Raw genomic sequence first — 16,230 nt, 5'->3', positions numbered from 1 at the left:
CACAAACATAGATAAGCACATAACATAGAAAACGAAAAACAGAAGAAATAAGAACAAGGAATGAATCCACCTTAGTGATGGTGGTGTTTCCTTCTTGAGGAACCAATGATGTCCTTGAGCTCTTCTATGTCTCTTCCTTGTCTTTGTTGCTCCTCCCTCATTGCTTTTTGATATTTCATGAAGGATGATGGAGTGCTCTTGATGTTCCACCCTTAATTGTCCCATGTTGGAACTTAATTCTCCTAGGGAGGTATTGATTTGCTCCTAATATTTATGTGGAGGGAAGTGTATCCCCTAAGGTATCTCAGGGATCTCTTGATTTGCAGCCACATGTTCTACCACTGAGCTATAGACCCTTGAACTGAATCTTTTCATCTCCCATAACTCGGAGGTGGAAGCCTTTGTCTTCCCTTCCCCTCTTTTAGAGGTTTAGGTGCCATCAATGGTAATGGAAAAACAAAAAGCTTATGCTTTTACCACACCAAACTTAGAATGTTGCTCGCCCTCGAGCAAAAGAAGAAATAATAGAAGAAGAAGAAGATATGGAGGAGATGGAGGGATGTGTGTATGGATGTGAGTGGTGAATGGAAAACAGAAGGGATGGTCATGAATGGAGAGAGAGAGGGTGAGGTGGGTGGGGTTCCTGTGGGATTCACAGATCCTAAGATGATCCTGTAGTGTCCACAGATCTTGAGGTGATCCTGTGGTGTCCACAGATCCGGAGGTGTCAAGGATTAACATCCCTGCACCCATTAGGCATGTAAAATGCCCTTGCACACAACTCTGGGCGTTCAGCGCCAGGTTGGTGCCCATTTTGGGCGTTCAACGCCCATTTGTTGCCATTGCTGGCGTTGAACGCCAGAACCATGCTTGTTCTGGGCGTTCAGCGCCAGGATGCTGCCCATTTTGGGCGTTCAGTGCCAGAACCATGCTCTGTTCTGGCGTTGAATGCCAGACAGGTGCTTCCTCCAGGGTGTGATTTTTCTTCTGCTATTTTTGATTCCGTTTCTAATTTTTTTGTTTATTTTGTGACTCCACATGATCATGAACCTAAGAAAACATGAAAAACAAAAACAAAATTAGATAAATAAACATTGGGTTGGCTCCTAACAAGCGCTTCTTTAATGTCAATAGCTTGACAGTGGGCTCTCATGGAGCCTCACAAGCGTGCAGAGCTTTGTTGAGACTCTCCAACACCAAACTTAGAGTTTGACTGTGGGGGCTTTGTTTGACTCTGCTTTGAGAGAAGTTCTTTATGCTTCCTCTCTATGGATGCAGAGAGAGATCCTTGAGTTGTAAACACAAGGTTATCCTCATTCAATTGAAGGATTAATTCTCCTCTGTCCACATCAATTACAGCTCTTGCTGTGGCTAGGAAAGGTCTTCCTAGGATGATGGATTCATCCTCTTCCTTTCCAGTATCCAGGACTATGAAATCAGCAGGGATGTAAAGGCCTTCAACCTTTACTAACACATCCTCTACTTGTCCATAAGCCTATTTTCTTGAATTTTCTGCCATCTCTAATGAGATTTTAGCAGCTTGCACCCCATAGATTCCCAGTTTCTCTATTACAGAGAGGGGCTTGAGGTTTATCCCTGAACCAAGGTCACACAGAGCCTTAAAGATCATGGTGCCTATGGTACAAGGTATTATGAACTTTCCAGGATCCTGTTTCTTCTGAGGCAATGTCAGTTGATCCAGATCACTTAGTTCATTGGTGAACAAGGGAGGTTCATCTTTCCAAGTCTCAATACCAAATAATTTGGCATTCAGCTTCATGATTGCACCAAGAAACTTGGCAGTTTGCTCTTCAGTAACATCCTCATTCTCTTCAGAAGAGGAATACTCATCAGAGCTCATGAAGGGCATAAGGAGGTTCAATGGAATCTCTATGGTCTCTATATGAGCCTCAGAGTCCTTTGGTTCCTCAGAGGGAAGCTCCTTATTGATCACTGGACGTCCCAGGAGGTCTTCCTCCTTGGGATTCACGTCCTCCTCTCCCTCATTGGGTTCGGCCATTTTGGTTATGTCAATGGCCTTGCACTCTCCTTTTGGATTCTCTTCTGTATTGCTTGGGAGAGTACTAGGAGGGATTTCAGTGATCCTTTTACTCAGCTGGCCCACTTGTGCTTCCAAATTTCTAATGGAAGACCTTGTTTCATTCATGAAACTCACAGTGGCCTTAGATAGATCAGAGACTAAGTTTGCTAAGCTAGATGAATTCTGCTCAGAATTCTCTGTCTGTTGCTGAGTGGATGATGGAAAAGGCTTGCTATTGCTAAACCTGTTTCTTCCACCATTATTAAAGCCTTGTTGAGGCTTTTGATCCTTCCATGAGAAATTTGGATGATTTCTCCATGATGAGTTATAGGTGTTTCCATAAGGTTCACCTAAGTAATTCACCTCTGCTATTGCAGGGTTCTCAGGATCATAAGCTTCTTCTTCAGAAGATGCCTCTTGAGTACTGTTGGATGCAGCTTGCATTCCATTCAGACTCTGGGAAATCATATTGACTTGCTGGGTCAATATTTTATTATGAGCCAATATGGCATTCAGAGTATCAATTTCAAGAACTCCCTTCTTCATAGGCGTCCCATTACTCACAGGATTCCTCTCAGAAGTGTACATGAACTGGTTATTAGCAACCATGTCAATGAGTTCTTGAGCTTCTGCAGGCGTTTTCTTTAGGTGAATAGATCCACCTGCAGAAGTATCCAATGACATCTTTGATAACTCAGATAAACCATCATAGAATATATCCAGGATGGTCCATTCTAAAAGCATGTCAGAAGGACACTTTTTGGTCAGCTGTTTGTATCTTTCCCAAGCTTCATAGAGGGATTCACCATCTTTTTGTTTGAAGGTTTGAACATCCACTCTAAGCTTGCTCAGCTTTTGAGGAGGAAAGAACTTGGCTAAGAAAGCCGTGACCAGCTTATCCCAAGAGTTCAGGCTGTCTTTAGGTTGAGAGTCCAACCATATTCTAGCTCTGTCTCTTACAGCAAAAGGGAAAAGCATGAGCCTGTAGACTTCAGGATCTACTCCATTAGTCTTAACAGTATCACATATCTGCAAGAATTTAGTTAAGAACTGAAAAGGATCTTCAGATGGAAGTCCATGAAACTTGCAGTTCTGCTGCATCAGAGAAACTAATTGAGGTTTCAACTCAAAGTTGTTTACTCCAATGGCAGGAATGGAGATGCTTCTTCCATGTAAATTGGAATTTGGTGCAGTAAAGTCACCAAGCATTCTCCTTGCATTGTTGTTGGGTTCGGCTGCCATCTCCTTTACTTGTTCGAAATTTTCAATCAAGTTGTCTCTGGATTGTTGTAATTTGGCTTCTCTTAGTTTCTTCTTCAGAGTCCTTTCAGGTTCTGGATCAGCTTCAACAAGAATGCCTTTTTCTCTGTCCCTGCTCATAAGAAAGAGAAGAGAAAAAAAGAAGAAGAAAATCTGAACTCAGAGAGAGAGAGAGAGAGGGTTCGGATTTTTGGTGTTGTGAGGAGGAGATGTTAGTAGATGAATAAATAAATAGAAGGAGATAAGGGAGAAGGATTTTCGAAAATAATTTTTGAAAAATAGTTTTGAAAAAGGTTAGTAGTTTTTTGAAAATTCAAAATAAAAAAAATTATTAGTTAATTAAAAAGAAATTTTTGAAAAAGGGGGGAGATATTTTCGAAAATTAGAGAGAGAGAGAGAGTTAGTTAGGTGGTTTTGAAACAAATTTTGAAAATCAATTTTGAAAAGATAAGAAGATAGGAAGTTAAAAAAGATATTTTGAAATCAAATTTTTGAAAAAGATAAGATAAGAAGATATTTTTTTGAAAAAATATGATTGAAATTAGTTTTTTTGAAAAAAAGATTTGATTTTTAAAATCACAATTAATGACTTGATTCACAAGAAATCACAAGATATGATTGTAGAACTTAAAGTTTGGATCTTTCTTAACAAGTAAGTAACAAACTTGAAATTTTTGAATCAAAACATTAATTGTTGATGTTATTTTTGAAAATTATGTGATAAAAATAAGAAAAAGATTTTTGAAAAATATTTTTGTAATTTTCGAAAATAACTAAGAAAAATGAAAAAGATTTGATTTTTGAAAAAGATTTTAAAAAAGATGAGATTTTTAAATTGAAAATTTGATTTGACTCATAAAAACAACTAGATTTTTAAAAATTTTTGAGAAAGTCAAATCTAATTTTCGAAATTTTAGGAGAGAAAAAGGGAAAGATATTTTTTTTTTTGAAATTTTTTATGAAGAGAGAGAAAAACACTAAAAAGATGCAATGCATGAAATTTTTTAGATCAAAACATGTGATGCATGCAAGAATGCTATGAATGTCAAGATGAACACCAAGAATACTATGAAGATCAAGATGAACACCAAGAACATATTTTTGAAAAATTTTTAATGCAAGGAAAATATGCAAGACACCAAACTTAGAATTCTTTAATGCTTAGACACTAAGAATTCAAGAACGCATATGAAAAACAAGAAAAGACACAAAACATGCAAATGCAAAGATCAAACAAGAAGACTTACCAAGAACAACTTGAAGATCATGAAGAACACCATGAATGCATGAATTTTCGAAAAATGCAAGATGCACATGCAATTGACACCAAACTTATAACATGACACATGACTCAAACAAGAAACACAAAAAATATATATATATTTTTTTGATTTTTATGATTTTATGATTTTTTTGTATTTTCTTTTAATTTTTTTCAAAAATCATTTTGAAAAAGAAAAATAAGGATTCCAAAATTTTTAATATGAATTCCAGGAATCTTATGCTCTAAAGCTCCAATCAAAGGGTCAGGCTTGGCTTAATAGCCAGCCAAGCTTTAGTATGTAACTCAGACATGACACGTCTAACATGCCCTACAGTCGTATTAGACATGGCTTTACAGCCAGCCATGCTTCATGAAACACTAGAATTCATTCTTAAAAATTCTGAAGAAAAATTATATTTTTGAAAACATTTTTATAAAATTTTTTTTTTCGAAAACAAAAGAGAAAATTTTGAAAGATTTTTGAAAATTTTTTGAAAATAAAACAAAAAGAAAATTACCTAATCTGAGCAACAGGATGAACCGTTAGTTGTCAAAACTCGAACAATCCCCGACAACGGCCCCAAAAACTTGGTGCGCAGAAATTGTGATTACACTTTAATTATGTAAAATTCATCGCTCTTTCTTTCCCTGGTAATGGCGCCAAAAACATGATGCCAATACCATGGTTCACAACTTCGCACAACTAACCAGCAAGTGCACTGGGTCGTCCAAGTAATACCTTACGTGAGTAAGGGTCGAATCCCACGGAGATTGTTGGTATGAAGTAAGCTATGGTCACCTTGTAAATCTCAGTCAGGCAAATATAAATTAATAATTGTGTTTTCGAATAATAATTAAATAAACATAGAATAAATGATAGAAATATTTATGTAAATCATTGGTGAGAATTTCAGATAAGCGAATAGAGATGCTTTCGTTCCTCTGAACCTCTGCTTTCCTACTATCTTCATCCAATCAGTCTTACTCCTTTCCATGGCTGGCTTTATGTGATACATCACCATTGTCAATGGCTACTTTCGGTCTTCTCTCGGGAAAATGATCCAAATGCCCTGTCACGGCACGGCTAATCGTCTGGAGGCATCACCCTTGTCAATGGTTTCATCCTATCCTCTCAGTGAAAATGGTCAACGCACCCTGTCACGGCACGGCTATTCATCTGTCGGTTCTCGATCATGCTGGAATAGGATTTACTATCCTTTTGCGTCTGTCACTACGCCTGGCAATCGCGAGTTTGAAGCTCGTCACAGTCATTCAATCATTGAATCCTACTTGGAATACCACGGACAAGGTTTAGACTTTCCGGATTCTCTTGAATGCCGCCATCATTCTAGCTTACACCACGAAGATTCCGATTAAGAGATCTAAGAGATACTCATTCAGTCGAAGGTAGAACGGGAGTGGTTGTCAGGCACGCGTTTATAGGGAATGATGATGATTGTCACGTTCATCACATTCAGGTTGAAGAGCGAATGAATATCTTAGAAGCGAAATAGGATGAATTGAATAGAAAACAGTAGTACTTTGCATTAATCTTTGAGGAACAACAGAGCTCCACACCTTAATCTATGGAGTGTAGAAACTCTACCGTTGAAAATACATAAGTGAATAGAGGGTAAGTATGGCCGAATGGCCAGCCTCCCATGGAGGTCTAGAGATCTAAAAATGATCAAAAGATGTCTAATACAATAGTAAAAGGTCCTATTTATAATAAACTAGCTACTAGGGTTTACAGAAGTAAGTAATTGATGCATAAATCCACTTCCGGGGCCCACTTGGTGTGTGCTTGGGCTGAGCTTTAACTTTACACGTGCAGAGGCCATTTGTGGAGTTGAACGCCAGATTTTGATCCATTTCTGGCGTTCAACTCTGGTTTTTGATCCTTTTCTTGCGTTGGACGCCAGATTTAGGCAGAGAGCTGGCGTTGAACGCCAGTTTGCGTCGTCTATTCTTGGCCAAAGTATGGACTATTATATATTGCTGGAAAGCCCTGGATGTCTACTTTCCAACGCAATTAGAAGCGCGCCATTTCGAGTTCTGTAGCTCCAGAAAATCCACTTTGAGTGCAGGAAGGTCAGAATCCAACAGCATCAGCAGTCCTTCTTCAACCTCTGAATCTGATTTTTGCTCAAGTCCCTTCATTTCAGCCAGAAAATACCTGAAATCATAGAAAAACACACAAACTCATAGCAAAGTCCAGAAATGTGAATTTAACATAAAAACTAATGAAAACATCCCTAAAAGTAACTAGATCCTACTAAAAACATACTAAAAACAATGCCAAAAAGCGTATAAATTATCCGCTCATCAGCCACCGACATTCTCCGTAAGTTTATTAGCAGTTTGAAATTTAATCTTCAATATTAATATATCCTCCTAAATATACTAGAAATATTATAAGATTCCTCACTTAGTTCAATATTTATTATAGCAGAATAATTTTTGCCCAAAACAGAACTGTTTTGGCATAATAAAATACATCAAGGATAACATCATGGAAGACCTGTGCGATTTACACAAGGTTCATTAATTTTGGTCAACTTTAAATTAATTAGTATAGTAATATTTCATAGCTGTTTTTGTTAAAAATTATCTTCTGAATGTTGTAGATTTTTATGCTAATTTACCTTAATGGCCGTTGGTTTCTCATAGTGATTGATTTGCTTCATGAGACGGTGAGATATCTGGACTCATTCAAACATTGCACATTGATGACAGAGTGTAAGAGTGTATTTGATGATGTGTTAAATTACCTTTAGAAGTTTTTATCCGACAATAGCTTCTAAGAAACACCTTCATTTAACACCTTGATGATGTGTTAAAATGGTATGAATTGCATTTTGGAGAGAAGCTTCCTCTACATCTTCCATGCTTTTAATACAACAATCACAATCCAAACATGGACGGGGATGACATGCCACGTGTAAGTGCTTAAATTTTAGGATGACGTTAGTATGAGCAAAATTTTTTACTTTTGATACACAAAAAAGTATTATGTATAATTTTTTGTGTATACTTTGATTAAATAATTAATATTCATATTACTTTTATAGTGTTTGGACCTTTTATTTCGGTCAATTAAATAGATGAAATTTTTTGATAAAAAACTGGCCATTGTTACTTACTTCTTTGGAAACAATTTGGATAAAAAATAAGTAATATTAGTTTATTAACCATTTTAATTGCTAATTTGTCAGGTATTTATTTTTTTAACCTTTTCTAATATCATAGTATAATACTCTAATTTTATGATTTTAGAGGTGTTTTTATTGCAAACAATCATTGTCATGGCACATGCAAGACTCTTCTGACTATTAAGCCCAGCAAGCCAATAACTGGTGATGTAAAAATTTTTTCTGCAGTATTTATTTATTACGCTTGCAAATTTATAAAATTTGGATTAGTGCAGCATAACTATGATTGTCTGTTCTCCATAGATCCTTATCTCTGTTTGTTCGATGCTCACCAAAGGGCCATTTGGGCCAAGAGGAAACAAATGTGCAACCAACGGTATTTGCCACCGACATTCTCTGTAAGTTTATTAGCAGTTCAAAATTTAGTCTTCAATATTCATATATCTTCCTAGATATACAAGAAATACAATAAGATTCATCACTTATTTCAATATTCAATGTAGCAGAATATTTTATGCCCAAAACAGAACTGTTCCAGCACAATAAAATACACATGGATAACTTCATTGGAGACCTCGGGGTTTACACAGGGTTAGTTAATTTTGGTCAACATTCAATTTATTAGTATAGTAATATTTCATAGCTGTTTTTGTTAAAAATTATTTTCTAAATGTTGTTGTCGATTTTTGTGCCAATTTACCTTATTGTCCATTGGTTTCTCATAGTGATTGATTTGCTTCATGAAACCGTGATAAATTTGGACACGTTCAAATATTGCACATTGATGACAGTGCGTAAGAGTGTATTTGATGATGTGTTAAATTACCTTGAGAAGTTTTTATCCGGCAACAACTTCCAAGAAACACCTTCATTTGACACCTTGATGATATGTTAAAATGGTTTGAATTACATTTTGGAGAGAAGCTTCCTCCACATCATCCATGGCTTTACTACAACAATTACAATCCAAACATGGACGGGAATGACATGTCACGTGTAAGTGCTTAAATTTTAGGATGACGTTAGTATTAGCAAAATTTTTTACTTTTCATACACAAAAAATGTATTATGTATAATTTGTGTCTATACTTTGATTAAATAATTAATATTCACATTATTGTTATAGTGTTTGGACCTTTTATTTTGGTCATTTAAAGAGATGAAATTTTTTTATAAAGAAATGACCATTGTTGGTTACATCTTTGGAAACAATTTGGATCCAGAGTAAGTAACATTAGTTTATTAATCATTTTAATTGCTAATTTATCAAGTAATTATATTTTTAACCTTTTCTAATACCATTGTATAACACTACCAAAAATAAGGGGTTTAGCCACGGAAAAATCTGTGGCTAAACTCCAAAAAAACTGTGGCAATTATGCTTTGACAACAAATGAACATCCGTGGCTAAAGGGGGCGACGCGTTTTTAATTAGCCACACTTTTTACTCCAATAGCCACGGTTTTAATACCCGTGGAGATATTTTGTTAGCTACAACGTTAGCACGTTTAGACACACTCTTTTCCGTGACAAAATAAAAGGATGCATGCCACACTTTACCCGTGATAAAATTGACCAGGTCGGACTTTTTTGCCACACTTTTTTCCATGGCTAATGATAAAAGTTAAATTAAAAAAATATCATAATAAAAATGCTCTTTAATATAAAATTACATCATATAATATTAAAAAAATTAATCACATTCCTATACGTATTATCCATAGTATAAAAATATAAAATTAACAAATACTTAGTATTGGAAAGCAAATATCCTAGATTAATGGATTTAATGTTAAAAAAATATCCAAATAAAACTATTACAAAATAAATATCAAACTTTACTAAAATGATACAGAAAACTGAAATCTTGAAAGTACCAAAATAATGAATTTATCAAGCTCTCCATTTTTTGTTACACAGACAATCCATATACAAAAATATTTTCAGGTAAATAGCAAAAAATACACATAACTTCAGCCACTAAATTATCACCACTGAATTATACACCCCGTCGATACTCTAGTTGCTTTGTGTACTCCAATCAAATCTGCTAAGCAAGATAGAGATCAAGAATTAAGCTAAAAAAATTAATAGGCCATGATTTGACTCCTTCGAAAATGATAAAAAAATTAAGGTACAATACTTACTTCTCGGATGTAATTTGCAGCTGCTTTGCAGTCTTCAGTTGTCAGTTGCATAATATCTTTCAAAATACCAATTGGTAATTTAGAATCTATCTATAACCAATAACAAAAGAAAGAATACATATTGGAATAACAAAAAAGGTCTAAAATTAACTTTCATTGTTGAAAAGAAATATAAAAAGCAAAATGATGCCATGAAAATCTTCTTCACGATTCGAGTTTACCGATAGAATCCGATTTCCATCGATTTTGCTTGCTTCTTCGGTGACTCAAATTGGTGGTACTCGAACTGCAAATTATGGTCCTGCTGTTTCACAAAACGTCCGGTGTGATCGTACCCAGAACTTAAACAGAAACGTAGAAACGGATTTGCTCTAAACGCTTAGCTGGCTTGATCTGAATGCAGGAGCTAAGAAATTACGATATGGAGAAACTGAAGAAAATGTTATTAGCGAAAGGGGTTGGCTGCATGTTATCAAACTTGAATCAATTGTAGGAGCTAACAAACAAGGATTTGGGGAATAGTGGGAGGGAGTTATTGTTAAGACTGGGTGAGTGGCCTACTAAATAAAAGTTGCGCTTAACATTGCCACTCAAAATTTCATTCATCTTATTATATATGTTAATTTAAATTTTGTTTAGTGAAGTAACTATAACTTTTTAATTTAGAGTAAAATTTAGTTTTAATAAAAAAATATCAAATTGTAAAATTTATAACTTTAAACTATATTTTAAAAATTTCACATACTAATTAGAATTTAGAATTTTTACTCGTTGAATTTAAAAAAAGGCATGAGTAAAAATTAAAATAAATAAACTTAAAATTTAAGAATTTGATACCTTTAAATAGGAAAAAAAAATAAAAATTTTGTACATAGTTAAAAAATGAACTCCCATAAAATTAATTTTAATTTATTTTTTAAATTAAATTAATAAAATATAAGTATAAAACTAATATTCTGAATTTTTTAAAAGTTAGGATTCTGATTATTAATGTTGTCATAAATTAATAGTGAGTAATTAAATAATGAGTAATTAAATTAGTTATTATTTCAATCAATCATAGTTAGTATTTTTTATTTTCTAAAATTAGTTAGAGCTATTTTATCAAAGATAAATATGTACTCTTTTTGTACTTTTTTGATACTCTTTTTATAATTTTAACATTTATTTTCAATTGAATTATTTTATTCTATCACCAAAGTCTTTAAGTTAATGTATAGGGTAAAATTGGACACCGAAACTGTATTTGACCAAAAAGAACACACACAAAAAAATATAACAACTAAAAAATATAAATATTAAAATTGTATGTATACAATTTAGTCTCTTTGGTTGCATCACAATTTGATTTTTATACAAGTAATAAATAACACAACCCCATTAAAAAACTACTGCTAAATAAGAAAGGAGAAATTAATTAAATCTGCACATAGCTAGTACTAAGTAAAAGAAAAAACACATGATTCAGAGATATGACCGAATTTAAGAATCATACAAAGTGAGAAAATTGCACATCATCAACAACATCTAAAATCAAACCATTAGCATACTTTATTAATTTTTCCATGGCAGCACTCAAAAGAAGGGAGAAGAAACCAACGATTGAAAAATTGGAAAAGTCTACACCTTAATAAATCGAATTTATCTTAGGTTAGGGTTTAAATTTGGAAAAAGTATAAACTGCATAAGAATATTTTGAGAGGGATGGAGGAAAAAATCAAATTAAGCATGGAATTTAGAAGTGAAAGTCGTTCGATTTTGCCACAGTGATGATTGAGTCTGTGGTCATTGAAAGAACTTAACTCAAGTTAGCCACAAACAAACAAAATCGTCGAAAAACTTCACAAAATTTGGCCACAGAAATACAAGACGTTGCAAGTGGTTACCATGATCATATAAATTTGCCATTATTTTTAGTTCGTGAGTATTTTTTCATTGGTAAAATCTGTATTTTTGGTAGTGTAATACTCTAATTTTATGATTTTAGAGAAGTGCTTGTTCTAAACAATCATTGTCGTGGCACACGTGAGATTCTTCTGAGTATTATGCCCGACAAGCCAATAATTGGGGATGTAAATATTATTTCTACCGTATTTATTTATTATGCTTGCAAATTTATAAAATTTGTATTAGTGCAGCATAACCATGATTGTCTGTACTCCATAGGTCCTTATCTCAGTTTGTTCGATGCTCACCAAAGGGCCATTTGGGCCAGGAGGAAACAAATATGGCAACCAATAGTATTTGCCACCGATATTCTTCGTAAGTTTATTAGCAGTTTGAAATTTAGTCTTCAATATTAATATATCTTCCTAGATATACTAGAAATATAATCAGATTTCTCACTTAGTTCAATATTCAATATTGCAGAATAATTTATGCCCGAAACAGAACTATTCCAGCACAATAAAATACATCAAGGATAACTTCATGGGAGACCTCGACAGTTTACCTAGGGTTCGTTAATTTTGGTCAACATTTAATTAATTAGTATAGTAATATTTCATGGCTGTTTTTGTTAAAAATTATCTTCTGAATGTTGTTGTTGATTTTTGTGCCAATTTACCTTAATGGCCATTGGTTTCTCATAATGATTGATTTGCTTCATGAGACTGTGAGATATTTGGAGTCGTTCAAACATTGCACATTGTTGACAGAACGTAAGAGTGTATTTGATGATGTGTTAAACTACCTTGAAAAGTTTTTATCCGACAATATCTTCCAAGAAACACCTTCATTTAACACCTTAATGATGTGTTAAAATAGTATGAATTGCTGATGCCAGGGCATCTTGGCTAGTTTTACTAGCCATTTTTTTTGTATGTTTTGGATAGTTTCATGTATTTTCTGAGGCAATAAGCAAGTAATTGGTTGAATATTCATTCATACCTTAATTCAAGCAAACATTGTGAATTTTACATGATTTCATGAGAATAATGCATGAATTGAATGATAAAATAGATGATGCATAATCTCATGATCTAAGGCAAGGCTTTGATGCACTTTGTTTGTTTGATTTCAGGGAAAAAGAAGCAGAGAAGAGCCACGTTAGTGGCCACGTTGCTACCACTAACGTGGCCATTAACATAGAAGAGAAGCAAGCTTGCAACGTTAGTGGTGAAGTTAACACCACTAACGTCTTCGAATGCCATTATAGCCCACGTTAGTGCCACTAACGTGGAAGAGAAGAGAAGCTTCAACGTTAGTGGTAAAGTTAACACCACTAACGTCAGAAAGACCAACATAAACCCACGTTAATAACCACGTTAGTGCCACTAACGTGAGCATTAACGTGGAGCATGAAGGGGAGCCAACGTTAGTGACACTAACTTTGTCACTAACATTGGAAATGGCCTAGGATACCCACGTTAGTGGCCACGTTAACGCCACTAACGTGGGTATTAATGTGGAGCAAGGAGAGAAGAGCCAACATTAGTGACACTAACTTTGTCACTAACGTTGGAGATGGCCAAGAAGCCCATCTTAGTGCCACTAACATGGGCACTAACGTAGAAGGGGAAGAGGTTTGCAATGTTAGTGACAAAGTTAGTGTCACTACCATCTTCGAGTCATGATACACCTATGTTAATGGCTAGGTTAGTATAAAACCTGGTTAATTAATGACTAATTAGCCCATAAATGAGAATTTATTATAGAAAGTAAAAAATGTGATTTTTATGGCCTAATATGATAGAGGAGATTGAGACGAGAATTTCGATACCAATTTTATAGAAATTGGCCCAAGATTAAACCGAACGGGCCAAACCGAGCCAACCGGACCCATATTGGGCCCTTGGCCCACCCAAACTAAACCTAAAACCCTAAAAACAACACACTCTCTCCTCTCTAAACACTCAAGCACGCTGAAAAAGAAAATGGAAAGGGGAAGAACACTCTTCCAAAGTTCTACCCTTGTTTGATCTTCAAATCACCATAAATTTTGATCCGGAGCTCCGATTGTCGCACCGTTTACGGCCACGCATTCACCGCGATGAGCTCTACAAAATCCACTACTTTTTTCTTGAGGTAAGCCACGAAATTAGTCCAGTTTTCTCAGCCTTAAATTCGAATTTAATGAAAAAAAGTGTTGAGATTTTGGACTCTTTGATGTTGTAGGACCCAACTAGCTTGAAGGAGAAGAGTAATCTTGTCTCCTTGATCCTTGGGTGTGGTAAGATTCTCAACTCTAGTGAAATATGTTGGTTGATGATGTTGGGTATTGAGTTGTTGTGTTTGGATGTGATAATTGTGGCTTAGGTAGTGTGTATGTGAATATTGAAGCTTGATTGAGGTTTTGGAAAGCTTAGAAAAGGGCTTTGGTGTGCCAAAAATCTGTTCTTGGAGGTGTTGAAGCTTTGAGAGCTTGTGGAAAGATGATTTGGAAGTGCTCCGGGTTGAGCGGGAAAATCGGCTAAGGTATGGTCTCGGTTTCCTGTATCTAAAATGTAATGTTGTGTGAAAACTTAGGCTAAAGGCCCTAAGATAGGAATTGAATTGTTAATGTTGTTGAATGGTTGAGATATATTGTGTGGTCATATATGTGATTATGAATATTGGTGTTTTGATGGTATGATGCATGAGAGATATGCATGTTTTGATATATGTCTGATGATTGGTTGTTGTTAAATTGTGAGTAAAACCATGTTGATGGCGGGGGTGATATTGATGGTATGTAATGATGGTTGATTGGATATGGTGTTGTTGAAAATTGGGACAAGGAAGAGTATATGACATGATAATGTGTGATATTGATCTATTTGATTGAGATGGATTAAAATGGTAGGATGGTAGTTTTGTGAACTTGATAAAAAGTGTTAATGTATGAGTTGAAGAGGCTTGAGTTTGGTTTTTGGTATGTTTTGTTTGATTTCAAAAAGGGTTGGAATTGGGTTGTTTTGAAAATGGCACTTTGTGGTTTTGTATGAAAATGTGGTTTTTGGGCATACTTTGACGGAGCGTAATGTGGACTCCGGATCCCCAATTTGTGCCAAATTTATTTAGAAATAAAATTGGATCCGGGATGGTTATGCCGTACGAAGAATGAGTGAAAAATGATTTGAAACGGAGGAGTTATGCCTGTCGGAAGATTAGGGTTTGAAACTGTGAATTTTGTAGCTTTTCAACGTAAAATTTTGGCAGAACGCACTCCCACGCGTATGCGTGGTCGACGCGCACGCGTCATTTTCAAATATTCACTACCCACACATGCACATGGTCGACACGTACACATCGATGAGCAAATTCAATTGGCCCAACCAAATTCCAGAGAGTTGTTCCAGAATTATGCTAGTTTTGTGCGTGGGGCACAAAACGCACCCATGCGTACGCGTGGCTGATGCGCAGGTGTCACTTGGCTTTTTTCCCATCCACGCGTGCACGTGGAGGACGCGTACGCGTCACTGTATCTTGCGGCTTTCCATGTGTGCACGTGACCCTATTTTTACCCCAAAGTTGATTTTTCAGTTTTCAAAGCCAAATTTGAAACTTCTAAGCCTCCGGTTCTCAACCCTTATTATATCTTAAATCATTATGATATGCCTAGCAATAGGAAGGAACTAGGAAATGAAGTAACTTGTGGACGAAGAAAGGGGAGAATTAATGATGAATGATGACTGATAAACCATTATTTTATGGTTTATATTGTGCTTAATTGTGTGGTTTTATCAAATCTTTACCCACTTATTCATATGATTAGCATGCATTTACAATTCCTTCCCAAAATTACTTCATGGTTGAAAACTTGCTTCCTAGAGACTTTTTATTATATATTTTAATTCTCCTTTATTCCATTCGATGCCGTGATCTGTGTGTTAAGTGTTTCAGGCTTTATAGGGCATGAATGACTCAGAGATTAGAAAGGAGGCTTGCTAAAATGGAAGGAACACAAGAAATGGAGATGACCAGCGAGAAGTGATGCGGACGCATGGTTCACGCGACCGCACGAAATAGAGGAAATTGCAGTGACGCGGACGCATGGCTCACGCGACCGCACGGATTGAAAACTGCACAAGTGACGTGAAGGCGTGGACGACGCACACGCGTGGCAAGGCAGGACGCTGGATGACGCGAACGCGTGGATGATACAATCGCGTGACGTGGGCGATCTGTAGAATCTGCAGAATTTGCTGGGGGCGATTTTGGGCCTTGTTTTGACCCAGTTTTTGACCCAGAAAAGCAGATTAGAGCCAGGGAACATGCAGAGACCAGAGAACAACATTTATTTGGCATAATTTTAGTTTTTAGATATGATTTTACTCCTCCTCTAGGTTTTCTCTCTACACATTCATAATTCTTAGTATTTTGATTTCATCACTTTTTGGATTAGGATATTGAGAAGAGTTATTACCTCTGTCAAGACTTCACCAT

At 35.5% G+C, this 16,230-nt stretch overlaps 1 non-coding gene across 1 annotated transcript; it reads left to right on the top strand.

Annotated features, from left to right (window-relative positions):
* The first annotated feature begins 2,779 nt into the window (after positions 1-2,779).
* LOC148574666 (small nucleolar RNA R71) lies at positions 2,780-2,887 on the top strand. The gene has a single exon (XR_015906132.1). It is a non-coding gene; the product is annotated as a small nucleolar RNA R71 (small nucleolar RNA).
* Positions 2,888-16,230: the final 13,343 nt, after the last annotated feature.

This window comes from Arachis ipaensis, chromosome B2 (assembly GCF_059453495.1).
Source record: "Arachis ipaensis isolate K30076 ecotype BB chromosome B2, ASM5945349v1, whole genome shotgun sequence".
NCBI classification, from domain to species: Eukaryota; Viridiplantae; Streptophyta; class Magnoliopsida; order Fabales; family Fabaceae; genus Arachis; species Arachis ipaensis.
This window is presented reverse-complemented; position numbering and strand designations above follow the sequence as displayed.